This window comes from Sus scrofa, chromosome 1 (assembly GCF_054392235.1).
Source record: "Sus scrofa isolate SSC_HxYL_T2T_F1_AM1 chromosome 1, Sscrofa_HxYL_maternal_Yorkshire_Landrace_v2.0, whole genome shotgun sequence".
In the NCBI taxonomy this organism is placed as follows: Eukaryota; Metazoa; Chordata; class Mammalia; order Artiodactyla; family Suidae; genus Sus; species Sus scrofa.
In genome coordinates, this window is record NC_139383.1 from 24,664,950 (window position 1) to 24,688,802 (window position 23,853).

General features: G+C 35.2%; 1 long non-coding RNA gene across 9 annotated transcripts in view; it reads right to left on the reverse strand.

Moving 5' to 3' along the window:
* Nucleotides 1–23,853, reverse strand: part of LOC110259987 (uncharacterized) — a 1,024,192-nt gene that overhangs the window by 383,648 nt on the left and 616,691 nt on the right. For all 9 annotated transcript variants that reach the window (XR_014839507.1, XR_014839513.1, XR_014839509.1 and 6 more), the window contains one exon: nucleotides 8,283–8,348. This is a non-coding gene — a long non-coding RNA (uncharacterized LOC110259987). The remainder of the gene's footprint in view (nucleotides 1–8,282; nucleotides 8,349–23,853) is intronic.

Here is a 23,853-nt window from a genome sequence, read left to right on the forward strand (position 1 = left end):
AATGGTGAAAGGATCCATTCAAGAAGAGGATATTACAATCATCAATATGTATGCCCCTAACATAGGAGCACCCAGATACCTACAATAAATACTAACAGACATAAAAGGAGAACTTGATGGGAATACAATCAGAGTAGGAGACTTTAACACCCCACTCACAACAATGGACAGATCCTCAAGACAGAAAGTCAATAAGGCAATGGAGATCCTAAAGGACACAATAGAAAAGTTAGGCTTCATCGACATTTTCAGGACATTACATCCAAAAAAAATCAGAATATACATTCTTCTCAAGTACAGATGGAACATTCTTAAGAATTGATCACATACTGGGGCACTAAGCTAACCTCAACAAATTTAAGAATATAGAAATTATCTCAAGTATCTTCTTCTGACCACAATGGTATAAAACCAGAAATCAACCACAGGAAAAGAAATGAGAAAAAACTTACTACATGGAGACTAAACAACATGCCCCACGAAAAAAACCAATGGGTCAATGAGGAAATCTGTAAGGAAATTAAAAAATATCTCAAGACAGATGATAATAAAGACACATCCACTCAAAATCTATAGGATGCCACAAAAGCAGTGTTCAGAGGGAAATTCATAGTGATACAGGCCTTCCTCAAAAAAAGAAGAAAAATCTCAAATTGACAACCCAACACCTAAATGAATTAGAAAAAGAACAAACAAAACCTAAAGTCAGCAGAAGGAAGGAAATCATAAAGATCAACAAGGAAATCAATAAAATAGATTAAAACAAAAATTGAATAAATCAATAAAACCAAGAGCTGGTTCTTTGAAAAGGTAAACAAAATTGACCTGGCTAGACTCACCAAGAAGAGGAGAGACAAAACCCAAATAAAATCAGAAATGAAAAAGGAGAAGTCACAACGGATACTACAGTAATACAAAAAAACATGAGAGAATACTATGAACAATTGTATGCCAACAAGTTTGAAAACCTAGAAGACATGGACAACTTTCTAGAGTCTTAGAGCCTGCCAAACTGAATCAATAAGAAATAGATCAACTAGAACGATCACTAGAAATGAAATTGAAAATGTCATCAAAACACTCCCTACAAATAAAAGTCCAGGACCAGATGGCTTCACAGGTGAATTCTACCAAAACACAAAGAGGAACTTATACCTATCCTTAAAATTTTTCAAAAGGTTGGAGAAGAAGGAACACTCCCAAAGTCATTCTATTATGCCACCATCACCCTCCTTCCAAAACCAGACAAAGATACCACCAAAAAAGAAAACTATCGGCCAATATCTTTGATGAATATAGACGCAAAAATTCTCAACTAAATTTTAGCCATCCAAATCCAACAACATATAAAAAACATCATACTCCACGACCAGGTGGGATTCATCCCAGCTGCGCAAGAACGGTTCAACATATATAAATCAATCAACATCATACACCACATTAACAAAAGAAAAGATAAAAACCACGTGATCATCTCAATACATGCAGAAAAAGCATTTGACAAAGTCCAACATCCATTCATGATCAAAACTCACACCAAAGTGGGTATAGAGGTAACATACCTTAACATAATCAAAGCCATTTATGACAAACACACAGCAAATATAATACTCAATGGAGAAAAGCTGAAAGCCTTCCCACTAAAGCATGGAAAAAGACAAGGATGTTCACTCTCACCACTGTTATTCAACATAGTACCAGAAATTCTAGCTATAGAAATCAGACAAACAAAAGAAATAAAAGGCATCCAAATAGGAAGAGAAGAGGTAAAACTGTCACTGTATGCATACAACATGATACTATATATAGAAAATCCTAAGGACTCAACGCCAAAACTACTTAAACTGATTAATAAATTCAGCAAAGTAGCAGGATATAAGATTAACATTCAGAAATCAGTTGCATTTCTGTATACGAACAATGAAATACTAGAAAAGGAATACAAAAATACAATACCTTTTAAAATTGCATTCCAAAAAAATCAAATACCTGGGAGTACACCTGACCAAGGAGGTAAAGGGCTTATATGCCAAGAACTATAGAACATTAATCAAGGAAATTAAAGAAGATGTAAAGAAATGGAAAGATATTCCATGTTCCTGGATTGGAAAAAATAATATTGTAAAAATGGCCATACCACCCAAAGCAATCTACAGATTCAATGCAATCCCTATCAAACTACCCAGGACATTTTTCACAGAACTAGAACAAACAATCCAAAAATTTAATTGCCAAAGCAATTCTGAGGAACAAAATCCAAGCAGGAGGCATAACTCTCCCAGACTTCAGGTAGTATTACAAAGCCACAGTCATCAAGATAGTGTGGTACTCGTACCAAAACAGACAGACAGACCAATGGAACAGAATAGAGAACCCAGAAATGAACCCAAACACCTATGGTAAATTAATCTTTGACAAAGGAGGCAAGAACATAAAAGGGGGAAAAGACAGTCTATTCAGCAAGCATTGCTGGGAAACCTGGACAGCTGCATGCAAAGCAATGAAACGAGAACACACCCTCAACACCATGCACCAAAATAAACTCAAAATGGCTGAAAGACTTAAATAGAAGACAAGACACCATCAAACTCCTGGAAGAAAGCATAGGCAAAACACTCTCTGACATCAACATCATGAATATTTTCTCAGGTCAGTCTCCCAAAGCAATAGAAATTAGAGCAAAAATAAACCCATGGGACCTCATCAAACTGAAAAGCTTTTGCACAGCAAAGGAAACCAAAAAAAAAAAAAAAACAAAAAGACAACTGACAGAATGGGAGAAAATAGTTTCATATGATGCAACTGACAAGGGCTTAATCTCTAGAATATATAAACAACTTATATACCTCAACAGCAAAAAAGCCAATCAATCAATGGAAAAATGGGCAAAAGACCTGAATAGACATTTCTCCAAGGAAGATGTGCAGATGGCCAACAAGCACATGAAAAAATGCTCAACATCGCTGATTCTAAGAGAAATGCAAATCAAAACTACCATGAGGTACCACCTCACACCAGTCAGAATGGCCATCATTAATAAGTCCACAAATAACAAGGGCTGGAGGGACTTGTGGAGAAAAGGGAACCCTCCTGCACTGTTGGTGGGAATGTAAACTGGTACAGCCACCATGGAAATCAGTATGGAGGTACCTTAGAAAGCTATACATAGAACTACCCTATGACCTAGCAATCCCACTCTTGGGCATATATCCAGACAAAACTTTCCTTAAAAAGACACACACACCCGCATGTTCATTGCAGCTCTATTCACAATAGCCAAGACATGGAAACAACCCAAATGTCCATTGACAGATGATTGGATTAGGAAGAGGTGGTATATATACACAATGGAATACTACTCAGCCATAAAAAAGAACGACATAATGCCATTTGCAACAACATGGATGGAACTAGAGACTCTCATACTGAGTGAAATGACTCACAAAGACAAAGACAAATACCATATGATATCACTTATAACTGGAATCTAATATACAGCACAAATGAACCTTTCCACAGGAAAAAAATATCATGGACTTGGAGAACAGACTTATGGTTACCAATGGGGAGGGGGAAGGAGTGGGGTGGTTGGGAGCTTGGGGTTAACAGATGCAAACTATTGCCATTGGAATGGATTAGCAATGAGATCATGCTGTGTAGCACTGGGGATTATGTCTAGTCACTTATGATAGAGCATGACGTGAGAAAATAGAATGTGTATATGTATGTATAACTGGGTCACCATGCTGTACAGTAGAAAAAAAAATTGTATTGGGAAATTTAAAAAACAAGAAAAAGAAACATCTTTTGAGGATTCCAATGTCACTAGTATTGTTAAAAATAAAAATATTCAGGCCACTACCAAATTTTTATAAAAATATAGTAAAAAATTATGAATCGCTTTTAGAAGATACCAAAAAAAAAGTACTTTTCTTGCTAATTTGGTCATTACTAATGACCAAAATAGTTATTAAACAGTTTTGGTTGAAATAATTTCATTATTTCTTAACAATAGATCCCCTCCCCCCAATATAACAACAGATTTCTAATACCTGGATGAGCAAATAAAGAAAGGTGCAAAAAAGAAAAAAAAAAACAAAGTTTGTATTATAGTCATTTATTCCTATGGCCTTAATTTCATATTCCAGAAATCTATAACTAATGATACACTGTATAATATTCACAGCCAGGATGGCTGCATGAAGGTTGACTATTCCATGATTAAAAACAACAAAACAAATCAATTCTCACTCAAAATACCTAAGCTTTCTTGAGACCACAGTATATTTCAAATTATTTCTAATTAGAGTTACGTTATTGAATATATTTTAAAAGTGTCTGTCATAATCAAAATACCCCTAAGTTATTGTGTTGAATACCAGTTTTTTCCATATGGTCATAGTAGAACTTTACTAAGATTAATAAATGCCAAGATAAATAAAGATAGCAAGCCTTATCTTTTATTCTCAAGAAAATACTTCTAGAAAATTGTTTATATTTAGTCTAGATTCAGCTAGTACTAGACCATGATGATACAGAACTGATCTGAGGATAAGAAAAAAGATCCTTACTTCACGCCTTGAGTTCCCCACTGAAAGGACAGGAAAAACTCATTGACATGGAGGAAACCCAAGGACTGAAAAGCAACGTGCTTGAGGGTCACAAAAGTATCTCAAGAAAGAACTTGGAAAAAATCAGAGAGAGGGAGAAGGAAAAGGGCAAGAAGAGCAAAAAGGAGGAACTGGAGTTTGAGGTGGGAAGGAAAACAGACAAAACTGAGAAGCAGAAGGGAAGAGGGTGGTAAAGCAAGATGAAGAAGGGCAGAGGGAGAGAAAGGAAAGAGGGTGAAAGAGGGAGAATAGTTTTCTTATCCCATCAATGAGCTTTAAAACACTGAACTGGATACGTTATTTTATTTTATTTTTATTTTAATATTACATTATTTATTTTTTGCAGCATGTGGAAGTTCCCAGGCAAGAGATCAAACCCACACCGCAGTAGTAGCCTGCATCACAGATGCAACAATGCTGGATAATTAACCCACTATGCCACAGGGAATTTCCTGAACTAAACACTTGAAAAACAAAAACTGCAAGAAGTAGGGAATATACTTGTAAATAATTTAAAAATAATAACATCTCTCTGCCATGATAGTGGTAGCTACAGGTCCCAAGTATCTTAAGTGATTTCAAGGGTCCCTTTTAGAGTGAGTAAATATAACTATTTTCCCCATGGAGGGGTGGGGGGCAGATTCCATTCCTAATGCAACTGTATGTGGCTGAGGCATTTATTATGGATTCTACCTTCTCTAAGTCTTCACCACCGCAAACTACAGCCATCAGCAACCTCTACAGAGGCCTGGGATTGTTAATCTGAGTTCCTCAATCTATACTTTCTTCTACAAAATATGAGTGAAAGCTAGTGTATTGTTAGTGGCCATTTGTGAACATAAGGAATTTACTCCACAGAAAAAGGCAACCAGAAATGTTTATCATGTAATTTAGGTGATAGCACACTTGAAATAGTGATAAGGTTTGGGTGTTCTATAAACACTAAACAAAGGAACTGTGTGGTGACTCGGTGTATGTGATACATGCATATATGTATACATGTACTACACCACTTAAAAAGAAAGATCAAAAGAGTTAAAAATATCCTGATTTGATGACAGCTGTGGAGCTGACTGTTGCCTTCCACTGCTGAACAGTATAAATGCCAGGAGGAGACGAATTCTCAGCTTTGGGAGGGGATAATTAGGTTTAATGGAGTCAGTAGAGAAGATGAACATTAAGTCTATCTCAGAAAACTTCCTCCCATTGAAAACTATTAGATAATGGAATCACCTCCCAAGAGAAATGCTAGAAATCCTATCACTGAGGACATTTAACTCAGCTGGACACTAGAAGACATGCTATTGTCTCAGACTACATGCCCTTTTGTATCCAAACTGAAACATATTCATATCCTTTCTACAGGGACTGTGTATATAGAAACTAAATATATACACATAGATAAGCATGTGTATGTGTACATATACACACATGTACCTCATACAAAAATATACACACATATATACAAATGATCTATATATATGGTCTGTGCATATATATGTTATACATATGGATATGTATGTTATACATATGAATATATATTATATCATCCATGTGTATATGTTATATATACATACATACAGGCTCTGTATATACAGTCCATGTGTGTGTGTGTTTGTATACATCACACACAAACATGCAGACTATAGAGAACCTGTGTATATTATGTATGTACAAACAATATATATTATACATACATAAATACACACAGACCATGAATATACAAAACATATTTATGAGAGAGAGAAGTCTGAGATTTAAGGTTCTTTTGTATGTATATTTTTAAACGAAGTTCACAAATGAAAACACTAAAAATCATGACTGATGGATATTAAAGAGCTATGCTAAGATGACAAGCCCCTCCATTTTCCTTATTACACTAATTATACCCTCTAGAGTCAGAAGCAACTGGGTTTGCATTTCTTTTCAGTAAGTACCTGCTGCTGCTCTGAGAATAAGCCCACAGATTAATCAAAAATTCCAATAGGAACAACATAAAAAAAGTACAGATGACAAATTAAAAATGCTCAAACTCTCAGTGAAAACTTGCTCTTCAAGGACCTAACTTTTCCTTGAAAAAGGAACAATCACTTTCAGAAAACCTATGCCCCTGCAGAATGACGAACCCACTTCCTCCTAAACATAGATCACATTATCAGTGTTGCCAAATATATCAACAACCGCCCAGCTCTTGAACACCATGTTTATCTAATGGACCAGAACAGACAGCGAGAACAAGCACAGTTGGAGACAGCGATCTTGAAAAGTGTTTTCTAAACCAGTACAGTTCTTTTTTTTTTTTTCTTCTTTCTTTTCTTCTTCTTTCCTCTTTGTTTTTCAATTAAGGGAAAAAGAATTAGTCAATAAGACAGATACAAGCACACTCTTTAGCTATTTCCACTGAAACCATTTCTTTGGGCTGAAATGTAAACTAATTCTGGAAAGTCATATTTTTATGTCTTCACACAAGAACGAGGACAGGGAGGAAGGAGAGCCATGGAGTGAAGTTTATATTGGACATCCAACCGAATCCATTACAAATTGCATAGAGAAAATTCCTAAGGACCCCAGAGATAAATTCTCAGCTTTTCCCCTCTGCATAATGAAACAATTCAAAGCTGAGGACCAGAATGGGACCTAGTGGGGTTTTATATAACTTCTTGTGAGAAAAATAATGCAATTATACAAATTGCTTCACTTTGTTTAATTTTAAAGGAATAACACAAGTTTGCTGTAAAATATTCAGAAAATGCAGGTACATAAAAAAGAGAAAAATCACATTATCCCACAATGTAGAAGTAAATTAACACTTAAAATTCTTGATTCATATTTTTTCCAATCTCTGTCCTGAAAACAGATATTTTAAAATAAAAAGTAGAATCACTTTGTACATATCATTTTGCACTGTTTTTTTCACTACACGCTCTACCCATATTTTTCATGGCAGTAAGTATTTTTCTACAACATTCCTTCAATCACTATTTAATACTCTAATACCACACTGTGTATCATTCATTCATCTAATCCTCCATTGTTGTTACCTAAGGCTTGGTGCTTTTAAAAGTCTATGATGCGTACCCTTACATTTTCCATTTATGTACATCCATAAATATTTCCCAAGAATAATAATGGAAATCTCTCAAAAGATAAGGAAAACTCTAAAATTTTGTGATATAAGCAGTTAAAATATCCTTCAGAAAGTTTGTAAAACTTTTTTCTATCAGCAAGACTATTTATTGTGGGTTTTGACAAATATTTCTTTGTGAATTTATTTTTTTCCTCGAAACTGTCGATTTTCTTTTACGGTTGTCTTCACAGGTTCATGTTTAGAAAAGCTTTTCCCATTCAAGATTATTTAAACACTATATAAATCAATAAATTACAAAAATAAATTGGAAATTTAGAGGAGAAACTTTGCTTTTGTACAAGTCATTTTATACCTGTTCTATACGTCTGTATTAATATGACACTCAGAATTTATGTTGATGTATATTATGTGATAAAAAGTTACCCAGTTTTCTCAATATGTTTACTAAATAAACCATCATGTCCTCACTGAGTTGATGTGCTACCTCATAATTATATAAACATAATTTTTATTTAATTAAATCTATAAATTATTACAACCTCCTCTCAGTTCTCTATAAGACCAAGTAGTAGCAATTATCTCACCTGTGTAGGAAGGAGTGAAAACAAGCGGATTCTCATCTTCTATGTCCATGTGTTCTGTGCTCTCAACTGAAAAAAAAAAGTCAAATGTTAGTCTCCTCTCAAAACCTCAATCCTATCCATGAATGAAATGAGTGTAATTAGTAGATCAAATCCAGACAAGATTATGCAGCAGCCTGACTAGAGTGGAGATCCATACTGCAGAGCAATATGTACCCTCACTCAGAAGAATGAAACTGCAGTTCTCTCTCTCTCCCTGTCTTTTTGTGACATTTTATTGAAAGCAGTGGTTCCCAAAGTGAGGTCCCCAGACCATCTGCATCACCTGAGAACTTGTTAGAAATGATCTCCTTCAGATCTGCTGAATCAGAAATTCTGGGCCTGGAGGCCAGGCAACCTACTTTTTAGCAAGCCCTACAGGCGACACTGAGGCACACACAGGTTTGAGAACCATTGATTTCAAAGAACTTCATTAAGAAAAACTCTGAATAGAACCCACATAAAATACCACGCTATCTTTATCAGATCCCAACCTTTACTGCTTTACTGGGATCTGTAATACAGACCTTTCTCCATTTGCCCTTTCTCCACTGATTATGTATTTAATCATTTACTAAACATGTTTTATGGGCCCAGATTGGAGCTGGCCCCTACGTATGGACAGTGAACAAGCCAAATCCTTTGCCTATAGGAGGTTCAAAATTTACGTATTTTTGTTCTACCTGAACAAACAAAAGCACCTATAAAAGGAAAGAAAAGTCATCTATTAGTTTTCTCATTTGTCACTTTTCATCTACAGGACCAGTTAAAGGCAAATTATGCTTCTTTGAATATAAGTATTTTTGTGGTAAGAACAATTCCGTGATAACTTGCAAGATGAGATGCTGCAAAAATAATACTAAGAGTATTTTAAATGATTTAGAAATTAGAAGGAACCAGACATGGAGTCATACTAAAAGAACCAAGAAGAAGCCTAAATAAGCAATAGCTGCTAGAAAGAGATGATAACTGAAAAAGCAGAGGCTAACGAGTTCATTTGAAAAAATAATTTCAATGAGGGCTAACCAGGATACAGCTGAAGGTTTATCTCTGGGGAGGGAAAAGGGCAAGATGTAATAGAAGGATAGGGGCAACAACTTAGGAGATTTGAGAGTGGATACAAGCAATAGATGCAAAATGCAGGATGATCTTGAGTATTTCAAACACAAGAAAAATAATGCAATAACCACCATTATTTTTAAAGGGGACAAATTAACTGTGAGTCTCTCTCTTTGTGGCTCTTTCCACAGTGAGTGAAGGGATCACATTTCCCTGACATCAAATCCCCACCTTCCCTTCAGGCTTAGCTCAGGACATACATTTCCTACAGGATACAATTTCCCTGACAAACCCTTTTCTCACCCTCTCTACACGTGCCTCACTTGGCCTCTTCTTCAAACAACTCTTTCAATAATTACAAGAGATCCAGTGCTATTTAAATCTTCCAGTACAGATTTATGAGTGAGGTAATAAGGTAATTCTACTTAGTCTGCCCTGAAGCATATCATGGCAGAATGAAACAAAAAAGGGGATATTCTCCAGAATGTTCAGGGAGAGACTCCCACTCTCTGGGGGGGCGGGGGGAACTTTCACAACTCAAATCTGACCATACTTCCTTATTAGTCAATATTCTTTTCTAGTCTTTAACAACACATTTCTACTCATTCTTCAGATCGAAACTGGTGTCAGTTCTGCCAAGAAGTCACTCTGATGGCTTGGAGAGTTCAAAGTCCTCCTAATAAAGGCTGTCATTACTTCCTTACCCCTCTTCACAGCATGTGTTGCAAATATAACTTCATATATACTTATGTGATTAAAGTCCAGTTATTCCATTTGATATCTCTCTCCTTGTCTATTTTGTTTCACTTTAGAATCATCAAAACCTAGGGTATTGTCTACCACATGGCAGTGCTAACAAAATATTCAAATATTTGTTGAATGAATAAATGACTGTTCTATTCTTGAACAAGCAGTGCAACCCCCTTTTTCTTAAGATCTTACTTAATGCTCTCTCTGTCTAGAAAATCTCTTGAAATCCATGTTTTATTCTTGTAATTCCATTAGCAGCCTTCGTCAAATTATCAATGGGGCTTTCATCTTACTATTTTATACAAAAAGCCACTTCTTGTCTCATAGCTCTTACATGTAATTATATGATGGCTGTTTTCCTCTACTACTAGTAGAATATACTTCCATGAAAACAAGAATGTTGACTGGTTTGCTACTATAGCTCTAGCCTCATGATACAATGTTTGAATAAGTTAAAAAAATTATCCTATATTAGAATCCCTGAAGTAGACTAACACAGAACTGAGGCACATTAGACCCTATCAAACAGTCAGTAGCCAAAAGATAAGTACTCAATCCCTTTTAGGTTATTGAGAGTTGGAACAACAGTAAGGAGAGTAATAGGGAGCAGACTAGGTAATGATGATATGTAAAATAAGTGAATGTCATTGCAGGCAATGCAGATGACATTCCAATATTTGGGAAAATGAATAACATGAGTGGGTAGGGCAGGGAAAACTTTTTCAAACATGAGCTAATAACTTATTGCTAATATATATTATTTCTTTTTTTTTTCTTTTTTTTTTTGTCTTTTTACTATTTCTTTGGCCGCTCCGGCGGCATATGGGGGTTCCCAGGCTAGGGGTCGAATCGGAGCTGTAGCCACTGGCCTACGCCAGAGCCACAGCAACGCGGGATCCGAGCCGCGTCTGCAACCTACACCACAGCTCACGGCAATGCCGGATCGTTAACCCACTGAGTGAGGGCAGGGACCGAACCCGCGACCTCATGGTTCCTAGTCGGATTCGTTAACCACTGCGCCACGACGGGAACTCCTAATATATATTATTTCTTTTGTCAAGTATACAAATATAACTCTGTGAAAATAGCCGTTGCAGGATACTGGTTATGGTAGAAAAAGAACATTGCCTTGTCCCCCATAACAGGTAAGTCCAGATACTACCCTTACCAAAATGAGTCCATGGTAAGCGTTAGAATCTGACATCTTCATGACAACAATTGTCAGGATAAGTAGCATGAATATTGAGTGCATTGTAGCATTTATTTCTTACTATCTTCTGTTATGGTCTGAATTGTGTCACATACTCCATACCCCCAAAGAAATCATTTGAAGTTCTAACTCTCACTATCTCAGGATGTGACTTCATTTAGAGAGGGTCTTTATAAAGGTAATTGTGATAAAATGAGGTCATTGGGGTGGACCCTAATCCAGTATGACTGGTGTCCTTATAAGAAGAGGAGACTAGGACACAGACACATGCAGAAGAAAGACCATGTGAACTTACAGAGAAAAGATAGCCAAATTCAAGCCAAGGAAAGAGACCTCAGAAGAGAACAAACAACTCTGCTGAGACTTTGATCTTCAGGTTCTAGCCTCTTGAATGGTGAGAAAATAAATTTCCATTGTTTTAGCCACCCAGTCTGGTATTTCATTACAGAAGCTATAGAAAACTAAAATGTCCTTGATTTTTAAATGTTTTAATTTAAGTTGAATACTTTGCAAATTATAATAGATCCCAAAAGTCTATTTGTTGACTTACTGAATGAAAAAGAAAGAGTTAAAGTAAGCATAGATATTAGCAAACATTAATAACAAAATGAAATGGACGATGTGTTTAAAAAATAGAAAACACAATGATCAAGACCAGTTCTCCCACAAAAGACCCAGAATTGCCAAAGTAATCCTGAGGGAAAATAACAAAACTGAAGGCATAACCTTTCAGACCAGACAATAGTACTAAGCTACAATATCAAAACAGGATGATATTGGCACAAAAATAGACAATAGCAATGGAACAGAAGAGAGAGCCCAGAAACAAACCTAGACACCTATAATCAATTAATCTATGATGAAGTAGACAAGAATATACAAAGGGAAAAAGTCTCTTCAGCAAGTGGTATTGAAGCTGATCAGATCCATGTAAATGTATGAAATTAGACCACTCCCTCAGACTATATACAAAAATAAACTCAAGGAAGTTACCTTTGTGGCTCAGTGGTTAATGAACCCGACTAGGACCCACAAGGTCACGGGTTCAATCCCTAGCCTTGCTCAGTGGGTTAACAATTCAGCGTTGCCATGAGCTATGGCGTAGGTCATAGACACGGCTTGGATGCTGCATTGCTGTGGCTGTGGCATAGGCAGGCAGCTGTAGCTCTGATTCAGCCCCTAGCCTGGGAACTTCCATATGCCACAGGTGCGGCCCTAAAAAAGCAAAAATAAATAAATAAAAACTTAAAATATTTTAAATACCGAAATATAAGCTATGACACCATAAAACTCCTAGAAGAAAACATAAGTAAAACATTCTTGGACATAAATTGTAGCAGTATTTTCTTAAGGCAAAAGAAATAAAAGCAAAAATAAATGAGATATAATCAAGCTTAAAAGCTTCTGCACATTAAAGGATACTATCTACAAAATAAAAAGATAACCTATGGACTAGGAGAAAATATTTGCAAATGATGTACGATGCAAATTACATGATATAAGGGGTTAATGTCCAAAATATATAAACAGCTTATACAACTCAACATGAAAAAAAAACCCAAATAATCCAATCAAAAATGGGCAGAAGACCTACACAGACATTTCCCCAAAGAAGATATATAGACAGTCAACAGGCACATGAAAGATGCTCACCATCACTAATGATTAGAGAAATGCAAATTAAAACCACAGTGAGGTATGACCTTATACCAGTAAGAATGGCTATCATCAAAAATCTGCAAATAATAAATAGAGCCCCCATATGATCTAACAATCTCACTCCTGGGCATATATCCAAAACAGATGAACACTCTAATTCAAAAAGATACCCCAATATTCACAGCAGCACTATTTACAGTACTCAAGAGATGAAAACAACCCAAGTACCCATCAGCAGATGATTGGTTTAAGAAGACGTGATACATATATACAATGGAATATTACTAAGCCATAAAAAGAATGAAAGATTGCTATTTGCAGCAACATGGACGGACCTAAAGAATATCATACTAAATGAAATAAATATATGATACCACTTATATGAGGAATCTATAAAATAATAAAAATAAATCTATATGCAAAACAGAAACAGACTCACAGACACAGAAAACAAATTTGCAATTAACCAAAGGGAAAGGGAGAATGGAGAAAGGATAAATTAGAAGTATGGTATTAACAGATGCACATATTATACATAAAACAGATAAGCAATAAGGATTTACTGTATAGAACAGGGAACTATAGTCAATAGCATGTAATTATATATAATGAAAAAAAATCTAAAAAATTATATATATTGAAGAAAAAAAAAACACCAGTCCTCCAAGAAAACTCTATATATGTATATTCCACCTCACATAAACTGATGCCAGAGAGTACATTATTTGTACAAATTGATCAAGAAGAGAAGATATAACTCAACTTAGAGGGAAAAAAGTATATTTCAAAAGAAGTGACAGTGTAGAGATTTTGGAAGGCAGAAAAAGATGTTAAAAAAATAAAATTGTTCGGAAGAGTAGGATATCACGAAAATGACACTGAGAGAAAAACCATAACCTATAGAAGTTATAGAAAAATGATCCTAAGATGTGAAGTGGAGATATAAGAGCAAAGAAAAAAAGAAAGTTATTTTCGCCATAGATCCAAGGAAAGAGCATTATAACTTTTCAAGAGCCTGCAGAGTCTCTGAGGCTTTAACATAAAATGCATTGGATCAAAAATGAAAACCACGAGATCAAATCTTAAAATATATAAAAGCTTACAAATTTTAATACTATATTTCAAATCAACTATACTGTATACATACATAACAAATATCAATTATATATTATTTAGGAAAGGGAAATATTTTTAACATGGTTGATATGATTCATGTGGTACATCTAAAATAAGAGCACCAAGGACTTTTGAAAGTCTTAAAATTGCCACAGGGAAAGGTGGCAAAGCAATAGAGGTTGAGAAAGAGGATGTGGTGGGGAGAAAATTGCTTTATCTCAGTTATAAAATTATGAGTTCTCTAGCAAATTCTACTGGTGCCACCAGACAGTTGTTCCTAGATGAAAATATTAGCAGAGGTAAATATCAGTGCTAAAATCTCAGACATCGTATATCCTCCTTTTTGGCATTACGTTTGTAAAAACACAACCCCAAGCAGATTCTTACATCAGCAATCTATTTTTTAAAAAGTACAGGGTTATGTCTAAATGATGACAGAGAGACACTAATTTAATAAACTCAGTGAAAGAAATCTGCTATCAAAGGAAAAAACATCACTCATCAGTTGCTTGGCATTATGAAGAGAGAACTATTTTACTTTTTCAAGACTGAATCACCACTTCCTGTAGAAATGACCTAATAAAACATATTGGATTGCTCACATCAACACGAATCCCTTGTTCAATAAAACATGGCCAGATTTGTCCATTAAAAAAATAGTGTTTCCAGAGAACGAGGACAAGCAGTTTTGTTAGCATCTTCAAAGAAACTTATACACTACTTAAAATACAATCAAAATTCATTGATTGGCACTTCATTAAAAAGATAAAGCAACACAGTGTGATTTCACACTTGAAAGAAGAATTATGAAAACTTAATTTAATGCCAAAATAAAGAATTTTATTTTTCATAAGAGGTTTGGAATTTTAGGGAGGACATAACAAATAATAAAAATCAGGATATTTATCATATTGATAGGTCACAATAAATTTTTACAACATTCTGCCAGCCTGTGAACCTTGAAAATAAATTTGCCTAGGATATAAAAAAGGCTGAGTTTCAGTTCTCAGAAGAGGGAAATTGATTATTTAAATCATGAAAACTAAAACCACATTTAAAATTTCCCAATATTAAAAATTCTAACACCTCTAAGTACTTACTTTCTGACATGTGTATTTCTTATGTAAGAGGACTAAGTAAATCTGGAATCCTAAGCACTTTATGCAATAGGTACAGATTATGAGTTTTTCAGTGATGGAGCTTAATCATTAGATAAATAACATCTCCTTTCTTGAAACTGAAACCACAATCATTTGGAATAAATCTATTACTACACATTGAGTTGATACATTCTGAGTGCAAATATCATTGCAATCCATCAATATAAAAGAGATTAACCAGAATGCTCTGAATCACAGATAAGTATTTCTGGGATAAGAGAATATGGGAAATGAACTATCCCTGCTAACATGGGCAGTACTGCCAAGAGATAGCAGTGGCCCTTCAGGCTTAACATATTTTTGAACTTCAAATTTTTAAGCAGTGGATTTTTAAAAGAATAAAGGTAATCAATATAAACATGTCAAGGCTTAAACTCAGTCCTTTCTCAGCAAGTATAGATGCTGAGATTCATCTTTTTATACATCTATTCCTGGTAGAATAGTGAGTATACTAGGCTAGACATTCAAATGTAAAGTTCTAGGGTAGTCCAAGCTTTATATATATATATTTTTTTGTCTTTTGTCTTTTTAGGGCCGCATACTTGGCATAAGGAGGTTCCCAGGCTAGGGGTCAAATCAGAGCTACAGCTGCCGGCCTACACCACAGCAATGCCAGATCCAAGCCAGGTCAGGGATGGAACCCACAACCTCATGGTTCCCAGTCGGATTTGTTTCCACTGCACCACGACGGAAACTCCCAAGCTTTATATTTATTAGCCCTAGAACTCTGACTAAATCTTAACAACTCAGAACCAAAGTTTCTTCAGTCTGTGACATAGTTATAATTTTACTTACCCTGCTCATCTCACAAGATAGGAGACGGATAATGTAAGTGTTATAGGTAGAAATTCTGAGCCAAACACTAACTGCATGATCTTAATAAAATATGTCATGTTGGGCAAATAATCTAATCTCTTTGGACTTTAGTGATGAGATAGCTAAAATAATAAGTATCAGAGATGTGCATGGCATTAACTACATGACAGCCATTGTGTGTTTGTATAGCAAATAAATTAACCCTTTAAGTACCCAAAATGCATAAAAGCTATATTCGCATTTCCTAGTTGATTTCCAGACACTTATTAAGAGTTCTGTTGAATGAATGTTAGGTAAATAAAGTAGAAAAATTATTTCGACTGTAAGATTTTCAGTATTACTTCTTGTATAAATGAAAGTAGGTAAATTTTCTTAATTTACAAAAAGGTAAAAAAAGTCAAGAAAAGAATAAAATCCCTGTATAGGAAAAACAAATTTGAAGGGATGTGTTACGTTTCTAATTTTCTTTAAAAAAATGAATTAAGAACAAAAGTATGTGAAAAAGAAAGAGGGGGGAAGAAAAAGCCTATTAATAAATACATGGAACAGTCCAGCTGTTAGAATTTCTTATTAAACTTAACCTGAGAAATAAAGTTTTATATATGCTTATAGGAGCCTTCCAGTTAAAGGCTCCATTCTAACTTTTTTATTTACTGGTGTCTGGTTGCTAATTAGTTAAAGACTCTGGGAGTCATTCACAGATGTGGCTCTGTACATTCAAGAAGGGGCAGTTAACTGCAGGGCAACTTATCTACTAATATTACCTTGGGAGTTGTGATCCATTTTCAGGATTTAACATCAAGAGTGGCAAGAAGGAACAATTATACTGAAATAAATAGACACATATTTATGCACAGAGATAATTTTAAAACATTTAATGGTAGTGAAGAGTAAATTATTTAACTCTAACCAGGGATAAGAGCCTAGTGGTAGCTATCACTTACTGCAGTAAATCTGCTGAAGTTTGCATTTCCTGGCTGCTGGCTTTGTTTATTTAAAGTCATTCTGAATGCTCAGCTAGAAAGGATTTCAGTGGTGCTGCCAAATTTTCACTAGATTAAAAATGTGCACTGCTGATAATATTCTTATAAACACTGCACACAGAACAAGAACCATGTTCTTTAGGGATCAATTTGTTGCTCTTCTGCAGCCAGTCTTTCTGCTAGGTCTTCTCACTCGGCAGAATCTCTTCAATATGGTTATTACTGATGAAATGTACTACAAAACTTACATCAAAGTCTCCTTATGGATTAATTGCTGAAGTAGTTGTCTCTCATTAACTGGTAAAGCCATAGGACAATTCATCAGTGGGAAGTTGGAATGTCTAAATATTTATTAGAAAAAAATGTCATGAAGGCAAGTCTTTCAGCTCCAGAAAAGGTAACCAATGATGTGATGTCAAATATAACTTGTAGGAAAGAACTCAGATTAAATATATCTTCCCTCAACCCTGATGCTCAGATAGAAGCAGCTTTCACTATTACTAAAGTAGTTGTAGTTAAGGAATTCTTCGGCTTTCCTCTCTCCCCTTATATTTATCCTGGGACACAAAAACCACAGGAGTTTTATTAAAACGGGGTTTGCTCACAATAGGTTTCATGAGCGGCACAAGAGAAATCTGAACTGAAAATTCAAGAGTAGGCAAAAGTTAATGGCTGGAGCAAAAGGAAGTCAAATTGTCAGAAAAAGAAAGCTTTGACTAAGCAGTAGAAAGTTAAAGATAGAATAGAGAAACACATGCACAGTGAGAAACAGAAATACATTTCTATAGGGTCAAAGGCAATAGAAAATCAAGTAAGGAGGTCAAACGTAAGAGGCAAAAAAGAAAAAAACTGGAGGGAAATTATTAAAACAGGTAAATGTGAAAGTATTTATAACTCCTCCCTGGTTATTATATCCCTGGACCTCTTCCTTTAGATTATCTAAAAACATTTTCAAACTAGTTTCTGTGACCCAAAGGTAATATAGGACTTTTGCACCAATAAAGACCAACCTATTCTGATCACAAATTTTGCTTAGAGGTTGGGATAGTGTGATTTAACATTATTTAAATTGCTTAATTTTCATTTTAAAAATTAATATGGACTAATGTTATAGTGAGCAAATTTACATGACTTTTCTAAACAAAAATAAACCTAGACGTGTGCAGTTTTACTTTATGCTTTGGCCCCAGTCTCCTGTCTGCATCCCCCCTCTGCTAGTTAGGGACATTTTGAGAAGCCCAGAAAGGTAATTAAATTCCAGCCACTGAAGAGGGAATGGGGATTTAGAGTAAGTTCAAGTAGTGCTTCTTAATTCTTCCCAGGTACTTAGACTTCCCTTCAGTAGCAGCTACCACCTTTTTAATGGAACCTCATTAAGGCAGACTATACATAGCTTTTTGACTTTCAGCAGAGATAACTGAGAAGGACAGCCATGTCTCAATTTATTGTGTGTGTGTGTGTGTGTGTGTGTTTGGGGAGAGAGACACACACACAGAGTGAAATTTATTTAGAAAACAGACAAATAAATTCCATGTTTCTAAATGTGAAAGTTGAGATATGACAGAACAAGCCCTAAAAATCAATTCAGGGTGGCAGTATTAAGGATATTTTTCTTTTAGATTTAATTACTATATTACAAGTTATCCTTATTGAGCCTAAGAAGATGGAATATGGGATGCTTATATAAGACATAACCTAATTTCACCCCAATCTTAGCGCTATTATTAACTTTGTTTTGTAAAGGCTAAGCACCATCTTTAGAACTCTGTATCAGGATTGGGGTTCAGGCATTCTTAATTTGACTAGAAGGAACCTAACAGAACCCAAATGGCCAAGTGTGAAAGCTGAAGGAGAAGTGACTAGAAGTTCTACAAGGCTCTAAGGAGAATATTCACCACAAAAAATGAAACTGTCAATCACACTGATTTCAATTCTGGAATGGGGACCGAAGATGGAAGATGTAGGGTGCAAAGAGCTGTAACAAGAACCCCATCACATCACATCTGTAGTACATGAGGCCCATGAGGAATAAAATTGGATGTGGATAAAGCTTAATGAAAGAAATAACACTTTGAGGTCCAGCTTATACTGTAGTGGAGGCATTTAGAAAGAGTCTCCCATTGCAGAGAAATTACTGCTTCCCTGGTTCTTTTCAAAGGGACAGGAAATTCTAGAGCGGGCCGCAGCATCACTGCTTTGAAAGGCCCAAACCAAAGACCTAGAATTCAGCTTTGAGTAGCACAGCAAGTGACCACAGGAGTCTGAGGAATAATATAGTATCAGCCTAAGGCAGTGAAAACTGACAACAATGCAATTGGGAGCTGCTCCCATAGCAGATGAGACTTTAAGATGTCAGAGAAGGAAGAAAAGGAGGTGGGCTGGTCCCCGTAATTTTACGAGTGAGAAACAAGTAGACGGTAAAAGCTGGGTATGCATAACTATGCATCATGGGATCCACAATCCAGAAAAGTGTAGGAGAAAGGAGAGATGGGAACAAGGAGACTCTGTGGCGGTAGAATCAAAAGGACTGAGGGAAGGAACAGGAGAATGGTGACAGGGAAGAGGAAATAAAAATAACAGTGATGTCCTGAATTTTGGCCTTTATGGAAGATCAGGAAACTTATTTTTATAACAAATAATATTAGAAATAAACATAAGTGCTTGATTTCAACATCATCCAGTTTTCTGATTAGTACATAAAATATAACCAGTCTCAAATGAACCTTGTCTTCCACCTAAGATCTGTTTTCTTTTCTTTCTCTGTGTTCTCCTGGACACGGAGCTTCAGGACATTCCTGCTATCATTGATTAGTCTCCTTTATTTGCATCACATCCAATGTCTGAATTCTCTGGATTCTAGCTCAACAAGGTCTTGCATTTGTCTCATTCTCTTCACCCTTATTGTCCAATGTATAGGAAACATCAACACCTTCTGAGTGGCTTTAAGATAACAGTTGCTTTACTAATCACCCATAAAATGCACTGAACCATCCAGTAGCAATCTCTGATCTCCTAAAGCAATGTACTTTTATCTATACCTCTTTTATGATTATTATTTTTATTAATATTATTGGGGAGGATTTCATCTCCCCTATTATAGAGTAAGCTTGTGGGAAGAACATGTGTTGATTCATTTTCAAAGAGCTTGCTCATGGTAGCTAAAGAATAAATATTTGGTTGGATTATGAGTGCGTGAAAAAATTAATGACTTTATACTTATATGCAAAATTAAATATTTGGTAATATGTTAAAAGTAATCAGTGTGATCAATTTTTAGTGGTATTTTTGATATTTGTATTGACCCAAGCTCTACATATAAACATTCATGGTTCTATCATTCTCCCACCTATGGATGTCTAGGAAGATCTATATACATTTATCCACATATGCATATCTTGCTATGCTATTCTAACAAAGTAGTATTTCACAGCAGTAGATTTAATTGAAAGATTTAAGTTTTAGTATAACTCTGTCAATTACTAGCCATATAACTTGGCTGTTATTTTGCCTCTCTAAGCCTCCAATTTTTCTTATATAAGTGATTTAGTTTCTAGATATGTTGTGAGGCTAACAATACGATGAGTGAAAAAGTATAATCTGTTCAAAATAGATCATAGTACTTTGCAAATCTTAAGCAATAAATAGTCACAAAGTGGAAATTGATTGCATATTTTTTGTTCCTTTTATCTCTTCCTTTTACTGCTTCTCCCCCCTCCCCCCCAACCCCTGGGTCTCTATTTCTTCAGCCTACTGCTTAATGTTCTGGAATAAATACTGGACTAGGAGCCAAAAGATGTGTGTTCCAGAATTTGTTAAGTGACCTTGGGTAACACACTTAATGTTTACAAATCTCAACTTCCTTTTCTATATAATGAAAAAAAAGGATGTGAAAAATGCCATGAAAGCTATAAATCTTTATTAATCTATAAGGTTTTTATTAGATTTAAGAAAAATAGTATGAGGTCATTATGACTGCCCTAGTTGTTCCAAACACCTTCCCTTTAGATCATGCTCTTGACCGTGAGCATAATAGATACAGGTTTTTAAGGGGAGGGGGCAGATTTTATTCCTTCAACAAAATCTACAATGGAACTTTAGTTTTAAATACATAGATACCCATAGGAGGCAATTCAATTAATGGAGCATAGATTGGTCAGACTTAGGTAAATCAGCTTCAGAATTATTCCTATTAGCCTTTAAAATGTTTGGAGTGACTATACCTGGACACTGAAACATATGTATTTTGAGAAGTAACAGAAATTTGGACCTTGAACAATAAATGTTCCCTGACACTGTCTGAGGAAAAATAGGAAGTTTTCCACATTGCTCATTTTACTTCATGGCTCAGAATCTTCCTCACTCCTTGTGTTTTCTAGAAACAGGTGGACCCACTTGGCATTTGGTAACAAAGAACTAGCCTAGTTGAACCCAACTTTCATATTGTCTCAGAATGATTACAAATGCTTTCCTGCTCATTGCTGGTGCTGTAGGAGAATGAAATCAAATACAAATTAGAAAAGAGCTCCCAAAATACTTTATTACTTAGTATATTTAAACTCATCAATAAAATCTGAAAATAGGAGCTGTCAGATATGCAAATACTCAAGAATTGGCTAGTCTTTTGCTTAGCTCTTCATCATAAAATTTTTGCATGTTCTGGCAAAGGTTGTCAAATCATCCTAGCTGAAAGGAAACTAATTTCCACAAACTGCAATTTGCTATATTCTTCCAAAAGTCTGTCATTACCACCTGTACACATTAGCTAATTATCTCCTGTCTGTTGTTTAAATAAGTGTATTTTGTTTACAATTGTCTGTACCCCTAAATAAGAGGCCTTTAAAAATAAATTGATCATGAAAACCTTGATTATGAAAAAGAAATAATAAAACCCTGTGGAAAGTAAATGTAATTTAAGGAAAGCATAGTAGCTTAAACAACTGTAGGGGAAAAGCCATGGGAGAGAGGAAAAGGACAGGTAGGGAAGGTGCGTTCACATATTACTCATTCAATACATTCAGCCACTTTTTAAACGGCGGAAACAGACTCACATAGAAAAAAAAATAAGACTTTTTTTTAAAACCACTCTATGACCTGTTAGGAGTTTTCTGAGGAAATGAGCATCTGGTGTAAACACCGTTTTGAAGGAAAGTCCTGGATTTGGATTGACTATGAGATGAGTAAGAAAGAAAATTTTATCCTGGGAAGGCACTGAGATGTTTTGGTTGTGTTCTTAAACACAGTCAGACCCTGGTGAATACAATAATTAAATGTTAATTCATAAGGTAAAAATCATAACTGTTGTAAAAGTTTTAAAACATTTACATTAACATTCAAACATGACTCTTCCTTCACATCCTATTTTTAAGTGGGTTGAAGCAGTCAAGAGAAAACAGCATGGAAAAGAAAGAAATCAAGCTGCACTTTGGAAGTGTGTTGTAAGTAAATACTAAGATAGGCAATGATACAATTATGTTGTTTTTCTTAAAAAAAAAAAACTTTTACAAATATTATGTCATGAATTTGAAAGGTAACACATACTCAAGTCTCAAACCTGGGAACTACATTAATTCTTCTGAGGTAGAGACAGGGCAAGAGGACAGGATAAAGAAGTTGGATTAGGTAATCTTCGTGGATAGAAATTTCACCTGTGGGTTTGGTAAGCATGTATTAGGAATTTCTCAGAATTGTTCCAAGTTATAGTTATAGCAGCACAATGTCTGATCCATTATGGAGAACTAAGATCATGGAGAAAGATTCATGGCAGGCACCTCTCTGAAAATGTTGAATCTCTGTGATACTCAAATAATCATGTCCAATATTGATCATTCTTTAGGTGAAAGGGTTTTTAAATAAATCTTCCACAGCAGAAATCACATTAATTGAGATCATTTGGATGATTTCTTCAGATTCCAGCCCACGTTCACAATCCCATCTTCAGGCCCTTCTCTCTTCTCCCACTCCCTCTCCCAATTCCTTGACTCCCCCTGAACATTTTGTATGTATCTCTATCTTTTGAATTACATTTTCATAAGCATTTTTATAGGAGTGTAACTGTATAAATTTTAAATGTTCAGCCTGATGAATTTTTATCAAGTGAACAAACGACTGTAACCACCACCCAAATAGAGCAACAGACTATTACTAGAACCAAAGGAGGCCTCCCCTATCCCCCTACCCAAGAAGTAACACTATATGAATGTCTATCATAAGATATTATGTCTGCATTGGATCTTTCTGTGAATGGAATAATACAGTGTTCATTCTTGTGCGTTCAGCTTCTTTTGTACAATATTATGTGTGTAAGATAAACTCATATAGCATCTTCCATTGTTAAAATTATACTAAAAATATTCATCCATTCAACAGTTCACTGTATATGAGTACCAATTCCAGTTTTCAGCTACTAACAAGAATAGAGCCATGAACACATTTCTGTTGGAAATATGCTGATAAGTGAAAATGCTAGGTCAGGGGATATGACTATGGGCAGCTTTAGTAGGTAATATTAAGGAGTTCTTCAAAGTAGTTATGCCAATTTAAATTAGAATGCTATTTTCTTTGCATCTGGCTTATATTTGGTATTTTCAGGGCTTTCGTTTGCTCATTTCAATTTTAGCCATTTCAGTGGGTAGGTAGTGGATTCTCAAAATGGTTATTATTTGCATTTCTCAGATGACTAATGATGTTGAAGAACTTTTTATATGCTTGTTAGTTAATTGTGTGTCTCCTTATGTAAAGTACTTCCTGAATTCTGTGCTGATTTTTGTCTTTCTTCTTCCTGA